At 39.0% G+C, this 15,561-nt stretch overlaps 1 long non-coding RNA gene across 1 annotated transcript; it reads right to left on the reverse strand.

Annotated features, from left to right (window-relative positions):
• Positions 1–34: 34 nt before the first annotated feature.
• Positions 35–2,063, reverse strand: LOC143417033 (uncharacterized). Its single transcript, XR_013097256.1, has 3 exons — positions 1,859–2,063; positions 406–623; positions 35–311 (listed from the first exon to the last, which is right to left on the reverse strand). It is a non-coding gene; the product is annotated as an uncharacterized LOC143417033 (long non-coding RNA).
• Between the last annotated feature and the right edge of the window lie 13,498 nt (positions 2,064–15,561).

Below are 15,561 nucleotides of genomic sequence, written 5' to 3' on the forward strand. Positions count from 1 at the left end.
CATTTTTCTTGCAACGTCAATTGAATGTTTTCTACCTACATGTGGGCATTTTTCCATCATCTCAGTCACAACAATCCGGACCATTTGCCTCCTCAGTTTTGGGCGAGGCCTTTTCCCCCTCTCAAGAAAATGCATCACTTCTGCAGGAAGTTTACTCCATGGAATTTCAAAGTTGTCATCCCATTGTGTGTCACATCCTGGGCTGCTGGAGGAGGTCGACGATAGACTTTGGGGTGAAAGTGAGAGCAATGACAGCGACTGGGTTGATGAGGCTTCCACAGATGATAGCGAGCTGTTCTCTGGAGTTTGGTCTTTCAATTACAAAACAAATACAATTATGATTCACACTGTATGTCTGTTCATGACCATCTCTGCTTTTGAGTTTGAATAGTTGTTTTTACTTACATTTCTGTTTCCAAGCAGAAAGAAGCTTTCTTGCTTGTACAGATCTTAATGCTGTCATCAAATCTGCCTCCGTTACGAAGCGTAGATCATCACTTGTCTCAACTCCAATGGACTGCAAGTGCTCCTCCAGGATGTTTTTGTTCACAGCTTGAAGTTCTGGTAGGACTTCCGTGATGGCGACATCTAGGAAGGTTCGCTCTGAGTCACTCATACTTGCACTGAAGAAGAAATGCCACCTCCAAACAAAATAGAAAATCACATACAGTTCATACACTTGAGCAGGGTATGGATCAGGTGACACTTATATTAATGTTAAACTATTTACAGTGAGAAGTGAGCTATTAGTTGGACATTATTTTGCCACAATACTATGCTTTAGTGGAATGATTCGGTATTCTTCAAGAATGTATGATACCAAAGGATAGAAATCAGGCAGGTCATTAATGTTGATACACTGTAACCCAAGACTGTCCTTTGTCACAGAATACAGATGGTATTCTGAGAGGAAGATGCCTTTGTGGATATCCATTAGAACATACACAGATGTGTCATTTTGAATCAAGATGAGTAGAAGTTCACCAAACTCCATACACTCGTCATTTCTGTACACAAGAAACTGTCCCTTTTTATATGCAGTGCCCTTGTACTGAATGTCTGTGGTAACTGTGGTATTGCTTTCTGAAAAAGCTAACTCCCTGACCGCATGCTGAATAGTGTCACTGTAGAGGTTGGGATAAAACGCACAGCTCTCCTTGACTTGCAGCAGTTCACGGCATTCTTGCCCTGCTAAAAGATAAGCCTGATACATCTGATGACGTGTTGACAAAGTTTGACAAATATTTTTGAAGCTTTTCAAGTGTCTGGCACATCTTTTGAAGTAACTGTGTTTACATTCAAACCTAAGCGTCCATAACCTCATCAATGGACCAAATTTCAACAACAGTGCTGAATAATGGCGCAAATAGTGGTGCTTGGGTTTTAGTTTAATTCCAGGAAACAACATCTCTCTCATCTCCAAATATTCTTGGATCAAAATGTCAGCGAATGCTATCTGGGACAAGGAAATGCTCTGAGCACAAATAAGATCCACAATGTCTTTCAACTGGAGAGCTAACTGCCATACTTCATCCTCATGGTTTTGTACTTTGTCACCAATCAAAACTGGCAGCAATCTCAAAAGGTTCCAGTTTTGAACGGCTTGCCCTGATAATTTGGATCCGTCAGGTTTGACAGTGCATGGCTTTGTAAGTGCTTCGGATCCTTTATATTTAAACTGTTTAATGCGTCTGTTTAAAAGGGAGTATGTGAACCATTTTTTCTTTTTTATAATGTTCTTCAGGTACAGTGCTAGATCATATGACACAACTCCTTCAAAGAGGTCATGACCTAGACAAGGTGGGAGACCAGGCTGGGATACGTGAAAAGACTGAAGGGTATTGAAGATGGAGTTTACCTTTATTCCTCTGACGTCTTGGATAGTTTCAGACTGGAGATCAGCAACAGCCCCGTCATATGTCTCTGGAGTGCGTGGAGGACCACAGGCATTCGGATCAGCATAAAACTCCCTTCGTGTTACTTCACAGTACCTGCAAAAATATTGAGAGCAGCTGAAGTTTTCTGTAAACCCTCCTATGCAATGAGAACCCAAGTTGTCCCCAGCAATACAGTAAAGACCCCCTTTTACTGTTTCTCCATCTACATCTATTCCATCTGTCTCCAAGGATTTCAGATCTGCCAACAACTCTGAGAAAACTTTGGCTATTCCAAAACGCTTGAAGTCATTCTCAACACACAAGACTAAAAGCATGTTATCTGTATTTGAACGCAAATGAATGGGTAAATTTGCTAATGACAGATAGAATGCAAGAAGTTTGTGTGCCTTTTTAGCAGAACCCAGGGGATTCACTACCTCAAATGAATCTTGGTACAAAATCAGTTTGAGGCTTTCAGGGTTTTCATTAAAGAACTGGTGACATTTGAAAATTTTGCCATCATATAAATCCTTAAAAATTTCTACATCAGGACCCCCAAACTGTTGTGACTGTGTATTAATCCATAACTGTGACTCTAAAAAGCTCTTCAGGGTTTCTCCAACTGGTATGTAGTAAGCACATTTTTCTGTCATGTTTTCATCCATTCCCAATGGCACTTTCTTGGGTTCTGTGCATTTAAACATTTTTTTGAATGTTTGATTTCTGGTGTGTGTTGTTCCTAGTTGTCCCTGATGGCAAGCAGAGAACAAATCTGACTCTTAAATGCAGTCACAGATTTTAGTGACTGCTTCATCTGATAGGTTCATTTCATTTTTTAGTAAACAACTTACCTTATTAATTGTGTAGGCTTGACCCAATTCGTGCACATTCTGCATTTTCTCAGCAATACTCTGTATAGTAGAGGCAGGAATTAGCAGCTGTCCTTGCAGTTTAAGGTAAAAGAGACACATGTTTCTGAGATAAGAATGACTATCCTTCTCTGGCATATCACTGGCTGAACTAGCAGATGGCATGGCTTCATGTGTGTTTTCTGAATATTCTGTACTGTCATTTGGGGGCTGAGGATGAGATTCCTTGTACATGTCATCAATACCATCTGGGGAACAAGCTTTATGCTTCCTACACATGTGAGAAGTAAATGATGACTTTTTTGTAAACATATGCTTACAACCACTTACTGGACATGACACAGACCTGCCCTCTGCAATATGATCGTTTAATAAATCCATTGGCTGTCCCTGACGCTGTTTCAGGACAAGAACCCGGTAACTGTACCACAACAAATCTTCCAGGAGTAACAGAGCCGCAGACAGACAATAACAACATAGAGGAGGATTTGACGCTCTCAAGACAACTTGAAGAAATAACAGTAAAAAGTGGAGAAGAACCGGGAGACCAATCCTTCTCACAAACCTCTGATGTGGAAAGTGAGAGCGATGACGAGCGAAGGGAAAGCGAGGAAGAAAATTAATCAGAAAGCTACCTAAGTGCAAGTGATAGTGAAGAATCACCCATTTCGACTCCTGTGGAGATTTCTCCTACAGATGATCCTGCAAGACGAGATGATGTGGATCCACAAACAGGGATTTTTCTTAACAAACAGCATCCTGCAATGGAGGAGTTGGTCAATGAAACAACAAAAGGGGGAAGGAAAAGAAGTGTCTCGATGGCGTCTTATAGCAGAGATAAGAGAAAAGACAATCGATCCAGCCCTTCGCAAGGTAATGTTGAATCTACAATGTTCCCTCCCTCTACCGAATAACCTCCTATTACATAAATATGAGTACTCTTAAAATAATAACATGGAATGTTAGAGGGTTACAATCAGAAAGATACAGAAAAAGGAAAGTTGAAAATTTATTAAAGCTAAATTATGAAATTCTCTGCCTACAAGAGATGAGACTGAAAAGTGACAATGATATATCTGCACTAACTCAAATGTGGTGTCCGGGGCACTCAATAATTTCAATCGGGGAGGATAGTGCAGATGGAGTTGGTATCTTTTTTAAAGACTCAAATGTGAACATAATAAAACGAAGAGACATTATTCCTGGAAGACTTCTTGTTCTGACTGTTGTCAAATTTGTACATGTTTGATTTGTTTGGTTAGTGCACTGGCCCTTTAAGAGAAAGGCATGGTCCGTGTGCAGACGGGGGAAGTGTAAGAAAGAATCAGACAATCGACTGAATGTGATCTATGCTGTGAAAGGCTGATAAAAAGGCATTCCCTGTGAGTATGCATTATTGTTTGGCACTTTTATGTTGATTAATAGCAGTTAATTAGATGCTGTTTTACGCGTGCTAATTTATGGTTCGTAGACAGTTGTTTGGTGTTAGCATTAGCACTTGGTCACGCAGCTCCTCAAGTAATTATTTAATTTGTCACTCATATATACTGTATTTTGTTGTTACAGTTTCACACCTGCCATATAAAGCAAAGTCTAAACCCACTCTGGCGTCAGTGACTTTTGTGTGGAGGTGTTTAACTCCTGGATAGTAGAAAGTGGTTCTACGAGGCCAGTACACTTCTTTTAGTTGACTGTTTTTATCATGGACAGAAGATGCGGATCATCAATGTTTATACTGCACCTGAAAGGACAAAGAAAATGAGGCTGTTAAAAAAAATGAAGCAGCTCTTGGAAGTGGGTTTTAATTTAATAATGGGTGGCGATTTTAATATTGTAACGGAGGAAAGTGATAGAGTTGCTACAACGCCTTTTAAGATCAATCGTGAAGGTAAATTTTTAGCGCAGGTTTGCGCAGATGCTTCCCTTAGAGATCTCTATAGAATATTACATCCCACAAAGATTCATTTTACTAGAATAGATAGGATTTATATTTCTTCTTCAATACACGCCCTTAATTATGACACCTATATGACTGATCTATCTGATCATATGATTGTTAAAGCTACAATGCAGTGTGGTCTTGACTATCCTAAAAACTATTGGAAATTAAATACGGCGTGTTTGAGGAATCTGACGCTAATACAAGAACTAAAATGTGAAATTAAAAAAAATATTGCAATTAAGAGTTCTGGTAAGTTCTGAGATAGAACTGTGGGATTTGCTTAAAAGATTTCTTCAAATTTAAATGTCGGGAGTTAAATCATGCCAAGAATATGAAATATAATGAAGATGTAAAAGCATATATAAGTCTAAAGTATAAAAAAAAGAAACGAAGAAGAGGAACATCAGATGGATGAGTTGAAAAAAGAAATAGAATTGATAAATACTGAATTATTACTTAATATGCAGATAACAGCAGGGTGTGATGAAAACGGAAACACTGACTTTGCGATTGTCTCTGGTCAGAGGAGACGTGGTAGCATCTTTATCCCCTCGATTAGGGATGGAAGTGGAAAATTAACCGCCAATGAGAGTGAGAAAAGATACGTTGTCAGAGAACAATGCTTTTCCATGTTTTCTGCATTACTTTCAGACAGCAATACTTTACGATCATTGTTAAGTGTTATTGAACCTCTTGAACCTTCTGTTTTTGATTCACTCCTTGGGGTGATAAGAAAAGAAGAGGTTTTAGCTGCTATTGAGCAACTGAATAACAATAAAACTCCAGGTTTAGATGGTGTCCCAGCTGAGTTTTACAAGTTGGGTATAGCGGAAGTAAATGAACTTTTAACCTCAACTTTGAATTCAGGGCTTGAAAAAGGAGTATTATGTGAGTCTTTCTATTTTGGCCTGATGTGTTTATTATATAAAAAAGGTGATAAAAGTGATATAAATAATTATAGACAATTAACAATAATGAATGTTGATTATAAAATATTAGCTAAAATAATAAGATTAGAAGATATATTAGATAAAATTATTGTGAGGGAACAGACATGTGCTATAAAAGGTCGCCAGATGTGGGATAATCTGTGCACCCTAAGAGAGGTAATATACTCCAGAAGAGACTCTGACTTTTTTATTCTTGGCTTAGATCAAAAGAAAGCATTTGATTATCTTTCTCTTTCGTATATATGGGCGGTTATGAAAGCCTATGGGATGCCGGACGGTTTCATCGCCATGGTAAAATTGTTATATAAAAAATTCATCATACAAGTCAAGGTAAATGGAAGTTTGACCGAACAATTCCATGCTTCCTGTGGAGTGAAACAGGGATGCCCGCTAAGCGCTGCTTTGTATGTCTTAGCCATCAATCCCTTATTGAAACTAATTAATAAAGACATTAATATTAAAGGATACTGTTTTAATGATGGACAGCTATGGCTTATGCCGACGATGTTACAGTTATTATTAGGAACCAGGACGAGTTGGATAGGCTATTTTTTCACCTCAAACAATATGAATTGGCATCAGGGGCAAAATTAAACCCAGAAAAAACAGAAGGCGTGTGGTTTGGTTCCTCACTACAAAAGCCGAAAATAAACATACAAGTAAATGACGAAATGAAAGTCTTGGGAATTTGGATCAACAAAGGGGACCCCTGTTTGTTAAACTGGTCTAAAAAGGAATGCGAAATTAAAGAAGAAGTTGCTAAGTGGGAAAATAAAAATACTAACTATAAAGCGCGAGTAAATATAGTCAAAACCCATATAGTATCTAACCTTCTCTTCCTTGCCACAGTTTTTCCTCCTCCTCACAAATCACTTTTACTTTTAAACAAATTGTGTGTTAAATTAATATGGGGAACAAACCGTGAGGTAACGAAACGAACCTTAATGTATAAAGGCAAAGAGTGTGGATTGGGTGCGCCACATCTCCGTATCACTTTGAGAATTCCTTTTATTAAAAATGTTTTTAGCGCTCTTAATAGGGGAACCCCATGGATTAGAGGTAACAAAGTACAATGGGAAAAATTAAAAGGTAGGGCTAGATCCAATATACCGTATTATAAGCTCCTTTTTGGCGACACTATGGAACAGTGGAAAGACCTTAACATTAACTGGACACAAGTATGCACTAAACAAGTATACAATATAATTAATAGTAAAAATAATGAAGGACAGATAAAATATAAGGGCGTGGGCGTAGAAGAATACCCGTTAGTAGTTAAAAATATCTACGATAAATTAATCTCTGAAAATATGAGATATACAGTTTGGTTGATTTCTGTTGGACGTCTCCCCGTTAGAGCGGTGGTTCAGTGGAGCTGTTATGTTACCACCAAAGAATGTCCTATGTCACGATGTGTCGAAGATGAAACCCTTGAACATTTACTATTATCCTGTTATAGAACAGTAGAAATCAGACAACAGATGACTAAAATGGGGTTTGAAATTGATAACAACATACAAGCTATAAAATATGGTCTGTTTAAAGAAAAAAAATGTACGAGAGTAAAAGACGCCTCTTTTGGCTTATTATGTGTGTCATTAACACCCACATTTGGAAAACCAGAGCCAAGGTGGTCATTGAGCAAAAAATGATAGATAGCGTTGCTGTGTGCAAAAATATCCTTACAGACCTGAGAAGGAGGAAGACTTTAGAACAAAAAAAAAAAAGAATAGTCCTTTACCTTGGGATCTGTTGAAGATATAATCAATGTTAACATGTTTGAGTAATTTAACTTTTGTATTAATGTATCTATTGTAAATTATTCTGAGTATTGCCAAATATTTTGATGCAACTTTTTTTATGTGTTGTTGCTTGTTAATTTGTCATGAATGTTGAAAATAAAGGCTTTAAAAAAAAAAAAAAAAAAAAAGCAAGGGTGGCAAAGGACTAGGCGCCAAGCGTCACCGTAAAGTTCTCTGTGATAACATCCAGGGTATCACCAAACCCGCTATCCGCAGTCTGGCTCGCCGTGGCGGAGTGAAGCGTATCTCCGGTCTGATTTATGAGGAGACCCGCGGTGTGCTCAAGGTGTTCCTGGAGAACGTCATCCGCGACGCCGTCACCTACACTGAGCACGCCAAGAGGAAGACTCTGACCGCCATGGATGTGGTGTACGCTCTGAAGAGTCAGGGCCGCACTCTGTACGGTGTAGAATAAGGAGGGGATGTTTTTCTCATTATCATTTAATATTTTAATATGCCATTATTAGTTCATTAGAAGTATATAACCAGCTTTGCATTAAGCATGAATTGAAGTTTTTGATCTTACATTATTCTTTGCATTACAGTGATGGTGATAACTTTAGTTTGATCTTTTTTACAGGTACCAGAATAATAACATGATTTTCCATTGTAGATGTAACCATGATCATTCCATACACATTGCAGTTTGTTGCTCATTCTAGAGTTGTGCTCAAGGTAATTAAAGGTTAAAAGCTACAGCCAGCGCGAGTCTGGCTGATCTATGGAGGGCAAAGGCTTTGAGCTTGGAAGGCCGCACGCGCTTACACAGCACTTATAAGATGTCATTCTTGGTGATTTTGTGCTTAGTCATGTTTTAATATGTTTTAAGTAGAAGTAGCTGATCCAGCAATATTCATTTAATATTATATACTTGATTTAGAGCAATACACACTGATGGTCTTAATAAATGAAAGAGTCCTTGTAGTTGCCATGTTGTGTCTTAGCAGGGTACAGACGGTGCCAGGAGAAGGGGGGCAGTTTGTCTCCTTCCCGAGGGCAGACGCTATGTTATTCTTTGTGTTAAATAAAATTGTCAACATTGATTGTATTACACCTGTCACTACGCATGAGGGGGCGTTCTAATACCCTGATTTCATAAAACTATGGAGATGTGTTTTTTGAGGAGAGATCTGAGACTGTCTGCATAAAGTGTCCATCTCCCACGTGTGTGATCATTAAATCATCGTTTGACTCAACCCGACCGGACCAGTGTTGTTATTGTGGGTTTTTCCTCTGGTGTCCATCTCCAATATTTTTGAACCATAACAACGGCTTCGGCGGTTAAACTCATTCGCCCTAATCCATCAAACGGCTCTTTTAAGAGCCACACACTTTGAGAGCTTTCTTCTGTTATAGTTTGTGGGTGTTTTTTTTTTTTCCAATGTTTCTTTAGTACCTGCCAGTATTTCCCTACCGACTGATGTAGTGTGTTAGAACTTCACGAACGATTACCGACTGACGTTCCCAACATATTATATTGACTCTGATCGTCTGTGTCTTCTGTCGAGGGACGCTACAATATATCGACTCTTCGTTTTCCTATGAGATTCACCTGTAATGCGTGCTTTTCTTCACAACGTTACAATAACTGACATGACCACAAACTGAACTTCACAGGTTAAAGGCAGTGTTGCCAACATAGCCGCTATATTTAGCGAGTTATGAGACCCGTTAGCGACTTCTCTAAAAAAAGAAAAAAGAAAAAAAGACGTGAAAGCGCATATCGCTTTTACTCTCAACAAGCAGCGGGTGCTGTAACGCAGTCAGTTCTTTTACTCTTATGTGTTTTGTGGATCACAAAGTAACTCCACCAGTGCCTATTTCGGGTCACTTTTGCCGGTCCAAGCCCGGGTAAAGGAGCAGGGTTGGAATTGTGACATTAAAAAAAACAATTGCTAAAAGAAATTTAATTTGTAGTTCTAAATAAACTCTAAATGCATTTAGGACCATTTTTACTCACTTTCTCTTCCACGATGTTATTTCTCTCTCCAACAACATAGGTTACAATTACATTAGCATGACCAACTATGCAAATTAGGCGATGACGTCATTTAGCGACTTCTAGGACAACCAATAGCGATTTTCCTTACTGAGGAGTTTGCAACACTGGTTACAGGCCTATTCAGTACCACGGTTTGTTAATACTCACTGAACAGTCATAAACCAAACAAAGGATAGATATCACTTATTCATCGGTTTATTTGTAAATGTCTTCCTGCCAGAAATACGCTTGAAGGAGAAGTGCTCATGTTTTGAAGGAAGGAAGGTTCAGGGCTTAAGCAATCAGCATCATGGGCTCATCCGATTAGAATAAGAATCAGCACTCATCTAATTATTCTCAGGGTTTTCCTTTTATTCTCCAAATCAATAAGGCAAAGAAGGAAGGAAGGAAAGACACATGGACTGCCAATGCTGAAAGAAAACAGAGATTTAAGTTACTCATTACTAGTGATGTGACGTTCTGTATCGAGGCTTCGAAGCTTGTGTCGAGTAATGGAGGGGGCGTTTCCGCGATGCGCGTATCGAGGCTTGCTTCATTTATGGGAGGAGCTGAAAATGATGACGTCCGAAGCCTCGCTGCCCGGCTGTACCACGTGACTGGTTCATGAAGTGGTTCGAACTTTGCCGCGAGCTATGACAGATATAAACCCCTCAGACTTCATTCAAAATGTGGGTGTTTGATGGAGAGTTGCGGTTAGTGAGAGTTTGGAGACAGTTTGGAGGTTTATGAGAGTGAGGAGAGAAAGTCAGGAGAGAATGGAGCCGGCTAAGAAGAGGAGGATGTCCTCCCCTGTGTGGGAACATTTTGATCTTATTCCTCCCAACAAGGTATGTAAATTTCTACAGAATATGTATTTTCATAATACTGATGGTGCAATACAATTTATGTTAAGCTGTCTTGACTTTTGTACAAGGTGAAGTGTTTGCTATGTGCCATCGAGAGTCGACTTGCAGGAGACGACAACGGAATGATGAAGCACGCATAGCCTCGGAGGAGGGCGACAACGCAGAGAGCGACGACACCTATGTCTTCCGGATGAGCGATGACTACGCGGCACCTCAACAGCCACAAGACATCAGGACCAAAGGCCTAATGGTGGATACTGGCGCAACATCACACATCCTGAATGATAAAACAGCGTTCAAGAAATTTAATGACGACTTCCAGCCGGGAACGCACTGTGTGGAATTAGCTGATGGCACCAGGTGTAAAGGAGTGGCTGAAGGCAGAGGAGATGCAGAGGTGTGCTTGATAGACAGCAGAGGGAGACCGTGTAAAACAACACTGAAAGACGCCCTATGCATTCCCTCATTTCCACAGAATATCTTCTCTGTGAGAGCGGCCACCACGAACGGAGCCACTATCATCTTTAAGAAAGGAAGGAACGTCCTTCAACACAGAGACGGTACAAAGTTTCACATCCATGAGCACAACAGACTTTATTACCTTGAGACTGTAAGTGAGTACGATGATAAGTGTAATAATTGTTTTGATGTGCAGACATGGCATGAAATTTTGGGACATTGCAATCATAGTGACATTCTGAAGCTACAAAATGTGGTTGAAGGTATGAAAATCAAAGGGAAAACTGACAAAGAAAGTTTGAACTGTGAGGTGTGTATTCAGGGAAAATTTGTCCAGACTAGGAATAGAAACCCTGACAGGAGAGCTGAGAAACCTCTCGAGCTGGTACATACGGATCTAGCAGGGCCGATAGATCCAGAATCACGAGATGGACACAGATATGCATTATTGTTTACCGATGACTTTTCCGGTGCAGTATTTGTATATTTTCTCAAAAACAAAAGTGAAACAATGCAAGCAACTGAAATCTTTTTGGCCGATACAGCCCCACTCGGGAAGGTAAAGTGTATCAGGTCAGACAACGGCACAGAGTTCATGGCAAAGAGTTACCAGGTATTGTTAAACAAACATGGAATAAGACATGAAACTTCAGCCCCATATTCCGCTCACCAGAATGGTACAGCGGAACGTGGCTGGAGAACACTTTTTGATATGGGGAGGTGCATGCTTATTGAGAGTGCCATACCAAAGGAATTATGGACGTATGCAGTTCAAACAGCGGCTATCGTGAGAAACAGATGCTTTAACAACCGGACAGGGCAGACACCTTACTTTTTGCTGACTGGGCGGAAGCCCAATCTATCCAGAATGCGAAAGTTTGGGTGTGAGTGTTATGCTTACAAGCAAAACAAGGGTAAGCTGGATTCTAAGTGTACAAAAGGGATTTTTGTAGGCTACGACAAAAACAGTCCAGCATACAAGGTTTATTTCCCAGACAGCGCCAAAGTGCAAAAGTTTAGGCTGGTTAAGTTTGTAACCAAACACAATGAGGAAAAGCAAACACAAACTGATACAACATCTGAGGATGAAGACATACAGGTGAGGGAGAGACCAAACGTGAACAGGGAAAGCCCCAGTACCAGTTCACAGGAACCAGATACTGACAACCAACCAGAAGTGAACAGTCAGATGCCACTTAGTGATGAGACTGAAAACTCCAGAAGGTATCCTTCTAGAACAAGAAAGAAACCAGATTATCTAAATGAATATGAGTCAGGAGAAGACATTGATGATCAAGTGCTGACTAACATAGACTACTGTTACAGACTGATAAGTAACTCACCCGTGACATTCAGTGAAGCTGCAAGGTCACCCAACTCTAGAGAGTGGAAAGCAGCTATGGATGAAGAAATGCAATCCTTAAAAGAGAACAACACCTTTACCCTAACAATCTTACCTGAGGGAAAGAAAGCAGTGGGGGGTAGATGGGTATATGTGAAGAAAAACAGTGGTGATGGATCAGAAAAATATAAAGCACGGTACGTAGCTAAAGGTTACAACCAGTGTTTTGGGATAGACTATGATGAAACTTTTTCTCCGACTGCTAACCTGACAAGCATAAGAGTATTGATGCAGTGTGCAATACAAGAAAACCTGATTTTGCATCAGATGGATGTAAAAACCGCATACTTGCATGCACCAATAGATTTTGAAGTGTATGTTGAGCAGCCAGAAGGCTATGAAGTAAAAGGAAAAACAGATGAGAAACTGGTCTACAAGCTGGAAAAGTCACTTTATGGGCTTAAACAGTCAGGCCGAAACTGGAACAGGACATTACATGACTATTTGATAGAGAACCGTTTCATGCAGAGTCCTGTAGATCATTGTGTTTACACAAGGAAAACAGGAAAAGAAAAAGTGATCATGATCATATGGGTTGATGATATTATTATTGCAGCCAGTGATGAAAGGGTTTTGAAAACTGTGAAGGAAATGCTAACTGCAAGATTCAAAATGAAAGATATGGGGAAACTCAAACATTTTCTTGGTATTGATTTTGAGCAAACCCAAGATTGTGTAAAAATGTTACAAGAGAGATATGTAGAAAACATACTGGAAAGATTTCAAATGCAAGACTGTAAACCAAGATCAACTCCTTGTGAACAAAGGTTGAACTACAATGATGATGCTGAGAAAATGAACAATGTCAGAATGTACAGAGAGGCAGTAGGTAGCCTTATTTACTTGACCTCTTGCACACGACCAGATTTGAGTTTTGTTGTAAGTAAGCTGTCACAGCACTTCAAAGAACCAGCTGTGGAACATTGGACTACTGTGAAACATGTTCTAAGGTACCTGAAACAATCAAAAGACAAGACATTGTGCTACAGGAAAAGTGACAAAGATTTGAGAGTACAAGGTCACAGTGACTCAGACTGGGCTGCTGATGTGACTGACAGGAGGAGTACTACAGGTTACTGCGTAAGCCTGAATGAAGGAGGTACTTTGGTGTCATGGCGAACAAAGAAGCAGCCAACTGTTGCCTTGTCAACTTGTGAAGCAGAGTACATAGCTTTGGCAGCAACAACACAAGAATGTTTGTACTTGACACAACTGTTGCAAAGCATGTATGAGCATCAAAAGAGACCGCCAAAGATTTTTGAGGACAATCAAGGGACTATTGCATTGGCAAAGAATCCTGTTAACAGACAGAGGTGTAAGCATATCGATATCAAATATCATTTTGTGAGATCAACAGTTAATGCTGGAAATTTGATATTGGAGTATTGTCCGACAGGTCTGATGGTGGCCGATGTTATGACAAAGCCAGCAACAAAGGGGAAGTTATTGAAGTTTGAGAAATATATGTTTGGAGTGTAAACAAATAGTAAAGAAAAACTGTTTCTTTTGGAATGCATGTAAAGCTGACAACGTGAGTGCAAGTGGGGGTGTTGAGCTAGTTAATAGGTATGCCTTCGTTGTCATCTGTTGTGATTTTATTTTGAAAGGCTGCTTCCTGTTATGCTGCAGAGTGCACGCGAGAGTTCAATAATAAAAACTAAGTGTTGTTCCGGTGAAAAGCCGATGCCCCACGTGTGATTATTCCTCCGTCTAGACAATATAAGTATCTTCAATATTCATGCAGATTCCGCTGGAAGACCCGTCTCTGCTAACAATTTATTAGAGATTGGTTTTAATATAATTCTATGTGGAGATTTTAACATTGTTACTGAAGCAACTGATAGAATATCCAAGGTTGAATTTAGAGAACTGCGGGAAAGCAAATTGTTGGTTAAAGTTTGTAAGGAAGCAGCACTTCATGATTTATACAGGCACTTGCATCCACATACAGTCCATTACACTAGATTCGATTCGTTAACTAAAACAAGGATTGATAGATTCTACATATCACATAATGTTCAAGGTCTGAAATATGACACTCTTTTAACAGACTTTTCAGATCATATGGTGGTTATGGCAACAGTGTCGTGTTGTCCCCATGAATTTTTGAACTATTGGAAATTGAATACATCCTTGTTAGCAGACAAGTTGCTTGTGTCCGAAGTTAAATCTGAAATTAGGAAAATATTAGATCTTAAGATTTTTACTACTTCTTTCTCGGAACTTTGGGAGCTTCTTAAACGACGTATGTGTCAATTTTTTAAATTTAAAGCGAGAGAATTAAATCATGCAAAGAATGTAAAATATAACGAAGATGTGAGCAGATATATATATTTAAGAAATAAGAAGGAGAAGGAAGAGGAGGAGGAAAATCAAATGATGTCTCTTAAAGAGGACATTGATCGAGTCAATAGAGAAGTTTTATTTAATATGTTGCGACGTACTGACTTTCACGGGAACAGTGATTATATGATTTTTAATAATCAAAAGAAAAGTCGGAATGATTTTATTGTCTCAATTAAGGATAAACATGGAAAGTCAGTTTTTAAAGAAGAGGGGAAAAGACAAGTAATTAGAGACTATTGTTCGGAGATGTTTTCATCCATAGTTACAAACAGCGACGCTATTAACAATTTTTTGAGTGAGGTTGAACCATTAGATTCTGTCATTTATTAAACTTTGATTGGAAAAATTAAAAGAGAGGAAGTGGAGTCAGTAATTAACCAACTTAGTACCGATAAAACACCTGGTCTGGATGGACTCCCCTCTGAATTTTACAAAATTGTGAGTGAAGAACTGTCTGAATTGTTAACTCAGTATTTTAATGAAGGAATAGAAAGAGAAACAATGGGTAAATCGTTTTATGAAGGAGTTATGTGTTTATTATATAAGAAAGGTGATAGAGAAGACATTAACAATTATAGGCAACTGACAATAATGAATGTAGATTATAAGATTTTTGCTAAAATAATTATGTCCAGACTAGAGGATGTATTAGATATTATCATTGAAAAAGAACAAACATGCGCAATTAAGGGACGATTGATGTGGGATAACTTAAGTATGTTAAGAGAAATTATTTATAATGGAAAGGATTCAGAACTCTGCATTTTAGGATTAGATCAAAGGAGAGCTTTTGATTCTGTTTCCCACTCCTATTTATGGAAAGTAATGAAAGCTTATAATTTTCCGGACCAATTTATTTCTATTATCCAATTGATTTATAAAAAGTCCCTAGTGCAAGTTAAGGTAAATGGAAAGCTCTCATCCCCTTTTAGTGCTGAGTGCGGGGTTAAACAAGGATGTCCTTTGAGTGCTGCATTATATGTCCTTGCAATTAATCCCTTATTGAAAAGGATAAATGATGATAAACGGATCAAGGGATACGTCTGTTATGCCCTTGAGTCAAAAGT

This window comes from Maylandia zebra, linkage group LG3, assembly GCF_041146795.1.
Source record: "Maylandia zebra isolate NMK-2024a linkage group LG3, Mzebra_GT3a, whole genome shotgun sequence".
NCBI classification, from domain to species: Eukaryota; Metazoa; Chordata; class Actinopteri; order Cichliformes; family Cichlidae; genus Maylandia; species Maylandia zebra.